The 4,708-nt window shown below is 52.0% G+C and overlaps 1 long non-coding RNA gene across 1 annotated transcript in view; it reads right to left on the minus strand.

Annotated features, from left to right (window-relative positions):
- Positions 1-388: 388 nt before the first annotated feature.
- Positions 389-4,708, minus strand: part of LOC114071134 — a 17,042-nt gene continuing 12,722 nt past the window's right edge. The window contains exons 3-4 of the long non-coding RNA XR_003574006.1: positions 2,712-2,737; positions 389-434 (exon numbers count right to left, since the gene is read on the minus strand). This is a non-coding gene — a long non-coding RNA (uncharacterized LOC114071134). The remainder of the gene's footprint in view (positions 435-2,711; positions 2,738-4,708) is intronic.

A 4,708-nucleotide genomic window follows, 5' to 3' on the forward strand; every position in this document is an offset into this window, starting at 1 on the left:
ATCTTTCAGCAGGAATGTCCCAGGGTTTGCTTCCCTCTCCTTCACCCACCGAGGAACAGCCACGTCCTGCCCCTGGAATTATCCCTGGATGGGGAATGGCATCTGTTCCCTGCAGCCAGGTATGTGTGTGCCAAGTTCTCTGCTTCCCAAAACCCTTCCTGCTGGGGGTGGGTTGGGTTGTACAGAAGAGAGAGCTGGGGGGGGTTCACCTGGAGAAGAGAAGGATCCAGGGAGACCTGAGAGCCCCTTGCAGGGCCTAAAGGGGCTCCAGGAGAGCTGGAGAGGGACTGGGGACAAGGCATGGAGGGACAGGACAAGGGGAGATGATTTTAAACTAAAAGAGGAAAGATTTAGATGGGATGTTGGGAGGGAATTCCTGGCTGGGAGGGTGGGCAGGCCCTGGCACAGGTTGCCCAGAGAAGCTGTGGCTGCCCCTGGATCCCTGGGAGTGTCCCAGGCCAGGTTGGACGAACTTGGAGCACCCTGGGCTGGTGGAAGGTGTCCCTGCCCATGGCAGGGGGTGGCACTGGATGCCTTTAAGGTCCCTTCCCACCCAAAGCACCCCGTGGTTCTCTGACCCCCTCTGCAGCAGCTCTGCCCCCCGGGCTCTGCCCCTGCCCGGCCCAGAAGGGTGAGAACCCCCCCAATTCTCGTGGCTGGGGTTGGGATGGACCCGACGCTTCCCCTTTAAATCCACGGAGCTGCCGGAGCTGCGCGTCCAGGAGAGGCTGAGCCTGTCCCGGCTGTTTACTCACCCCTTCACACTGTTTGTGCAGCCAGAAGTCTTGATCTTGTATTTATCTCCTCTTAAAACAGCTACAGTTTATAGTTTAAACACATTAATCATCGCCGAGCCTTTAAAGGGCTTTTAAGTGGAGACACTGGTTTTGTTTGACTTTTAATTCTGATTTCAAGTCTCCCTTCCGAGTCGGAGGCAAGTGCTTTAGAGGACGTGGAAGGAGCAGCAGCTCCTGTAAATTGTGAGCTGGGGAGTGGGGCCACATCCCAAAAAACCCCTGCAGGGAGCTCGCTGGGACACTCTGGGGTGGGGTCAGCACCTCAAAACCTAGCCCGGGTTCCTCCTGTCCAACCTGGCCTTGGACACTTCCAGGGATCCAGGGGCAGCCACAGCTTCTCAGGGCAACCTGTGCCAGGGCCTGCCCGCCCCCTTGGGGAAAAAAAACCTGTTATAGCTGAGGAAGATGTTGTTGGGAGGAGGGTTTGACAGGGGAGGGCTCGTGGGTGCCAAGACCTCGAGGTTAAAAGGCATTAAAACTTGGGAGTGCTGGGCTGGAATTGGCCAGGAAGGTTCCCCTGGAGGGTGACACATCCTTGTTTCCCCTGGGAGCTGGGTGGCTGCTCCCTGTGATGGTGATTTTAAGCAGTTTTGTGAATTATCCCCATTTTCTGACAGTGGTGATGTTGAGCTCCACCAAAGAGGTTCAGATGAGCTTCCCAGCAACTCCCAGGGAGGTTATTCCTGCTCCCCTGCAAAGTCCTGCCTGTAAATTGGGACAGGCACTCCGGGGTTCAGCTCTGGCTGTGCCAGTGATGCTGTTCCCACACCTCCTGCTTTTTAGGGAGTGCAGGATGAAGTGCCCACTGCCAGGTCCATGTGGACATTGTCCTAGTGCCCAGGCACCCAAAATTCCCTCATTTCCTTCATTAATTCCTATCAAATTAATCTGCATCTGGCTGGAGAGTTCTCAGAGCACCAAGATTCTTTTTATTTTTACATAAAACCATCAGAAGCAAGTTGAGGTTGGAGGTGAAGAAGTGTCAGACCTGCAGCTACAAACCCCCTCCAGGCTGGGCCAAACAAACTCACTTGTATTCCTTTAACTGCAGAGAGAGAAATCGATTTTGTACAAACCCACTTCTACTAGGACAAGGTGGGCACCAAAACCCAAGCCTTCATCCCGGAACCCTGGCCCCCGACGTGCCTTTCCGGCCCTGCAAGTGCAAGGAAAGCTTTTTCCATGAGATGTCAGTGTGGCACAGGAGTTGGAGCCGCGCTCGTTGCCGAGCGAGGAATGCAGGGCTGGCAAAGCACTGCGAACCATCCCCCGGACCTCCCCCCCGAATCCCAGCTCGCAGCATTCCTTCCCTCCCGGCCGGAGGGAGGATGGGATGTGCCGATCCCGTGCCACGGTTGGAATGGGGCTGAGGTGGCTCCGCGTGGCTCCTCCTGCCCCTGAGTGCTCCTCATTTCCATCCCCCTGACCCCTCCGGGCTTCCCTCACCTCCCCAAAATCCCGCTTGGAATTGCTCTTTCCTTCGTCCTGAGCATCAGAAACAATAAGCAGGGAAAAAATGGTGCTGTATGAATATCTGGGGTAATTTTTACACCCCAGAAGTCACCAAAATTGGGAGCAGGAAGAGCCCACCTCCCGTAGTGGTGCTTCTGGTCAGCCCCTGACTTTGGGGATGGGTGAGGGGTTAAGGCAGGACTCCATTAATTTGGGGAGAGGTGGATATTTGGGCGGTGTTTTCCCCGGATATCCCTGGTGGGACATTCTCCCTGCAGAGCCAAGGTGTGGGGAGGGCTGGAGGTGACTCCATGTACTTGGATCCAGGTGCTCCCTGGTGAGCCATTGGTGGGTCAGGGGAGGAATGGGAGTGCTTAGGGAGAAACCAGAGCGACAGAAAATGGGAAAACCGCTCAGGAACACGAAACAGACCATGGAACATGAGGAGCAATCCCACAGGACCATCCCTGGGAGTGTCCAAGGCCAGGCTGGACAGGGCTTGGAGCAGCCTGGGATAGTGGGAGATGTCCCTGCCCATGGCAGGAGCCCCCACAGCTCCCTCAGCTGCTCCTCCCAGGACTCACCCAACTGACCCCCTCCCCAAATCCATCCTCAGGGCAGAGCTGCCCCACAGCAGCTTTTCCAAGCAGCACCATCCTCCCTCTGACTGGGCTCCCCGTCTTTCCTGTTACATCTTCTTGTTTAATGGGTACTTGGCACATCCTCGGAACGAGCCTGTCTGGGACCCATTGGAGATAAACTCTCCCCCATTAACATCAGCTGGAAGTTTTTATGGGCCTGATGAAAAATCTACCTGGGACAAATCACGGCTTTATGTCTTCGGGAAGGAAGACCTGAGAGGCCTGGGAGAGAACTCATCAACCATTCAGATGAAGGGATAATTTGTCTCTCCTCCTCCTTAACTGGGGGCTCGGGGATCCTTCCTAGGTAAACACTTGGCACGGGGAGAAGGGCAAAGCCCCTTCCTTGGCAACCGAGAACGATCCACATCAACCACCCCGTTTAGTGAAAAATGTTGCGCTCTCCTAATCAGGCAGATTGGTGCAGATGGGGTCTCTGCCTCCCGGGGAACTCCCACTTTGTGCCCCCCCAGGGGTCTGGGGGCTCTGTCCCCACGTGCAACTTTGGGGGATTAATGAGCTTGCCCAGGGAAGCTGTGGCTGCTCCTGGATCCCTGGAAGTGTCCAAGGCCAGGCTGGAGCAGCCTGGGCTGGTGGAAGGTGTCCCTGTCCAGGTGCCACTGAAGGCCCCTCAGTGTCCCAGAGCCAACACAGAGCACGTCAAGGGCGTGAATTTTTTTAATATTCCAGCCAAGCAGCCCTTGGCCAGCATTCCATCTTTTTATTAAATTCTGATCCAAAGCCTCCATCCACAGTAGTATATATATATTTTTTTTTCTGTCTTTAAGATCTTAGTGCTTATAAATGTCATCACCCCTGGCTTTTATTCGGTTCCATGAACTCTGGCAGGCTCGGGAGGCGGAGGTTTCCCGTTCCAAGGAGCCGCCCGGGAGCTGCGGGGCCCGGGGAGCTGCTCCCGGATCCTCCCCGGTGCTGATGCCCCGTAAATAATCCTGATGGGAAGAGACGCTGTCGGCTCCCATCCATCAGCCCCCCCTTCCCCCGCGCTCACACCGTGGCAATTTGCTCTGTCATTCGGAGTTATGCGAAGGGAGGGCAGAGCAGGGACATCCTCAGCTGTTTAATCGCTCACCAGCGGCTGGTCCGGGGCCGGCAGAGCAGATCGGGATGCAGAGCCTGGAAATTCCTGCTGGATGGCACCGATGGCACAGCTCCAGCTCGCTGGTGTCAAACCTTTCCTCACCGGCTCCTCGTGTTCCACAGCCCCTGCCGCTTGTTTTCCCAGCCTTTTGCACCCTGGAATCCCGATTTTAACTCCCAAACCTCGGGCTTCTAATTTTTTCTCCTAAATCTTGGCCTCCTAATCTTTATTTCCTGAATCTTGGCCTCCTAATTTTTGTTTCTAAATCTGAGTTCCTAATTTTATTACTGCTAATTTTTATTCCTAAACCCTGGGCTCCTAATATTTGTTTCTATTTTTTTTGTTTTTCTCCTAAATCTTGGCCTCCTAATTTTTTATTTCCTAAATCTTGCCCTCCTAATTTTTTATTTCCTAAATCTTGCCCTCCTAATTTTTTATTTCCTAAATCTTGGGCTCCTATTTTTTTGTTCCTAAATCACGGGCTCCTAATTGTTGCTCCTAAACTCTGGACTCCTAATTTTTACTCCTGTGTTTTTTTTTTTTTTTTTTTTTTTTTTTTTTTTTTTTTTTTTTTTTTTTTTTTTTTTTTTTTTTTTTTTTTTTTTTTTTTTTTTTTTTTTTTTTTTTTTTTTTTTTTTTTTTTTTTTTTTTTTTTTTTTTTTTTTTTTTTTTTTTTTTTTTTTTTTTTTTTTTTTTTTTTTTTTTTTTTTTTTTTT

Source organism: Empidonax traillii, unplaced genomic scaffold, assembly GCF_003031625.1.
Source record: "Empidonax traillii isolate 1590-97213 ecotype Southwest subspecies unplaced genomic scaffold, ASM303162v1 scaffold1856:size61439, whole genome shotgun sequence".
Lineage (NCBI taxonomy): Eukaryota > Metazoa > Chordata > Aves > Passeriformes > Tyrannidae > Empidonax > Empidonax traillii.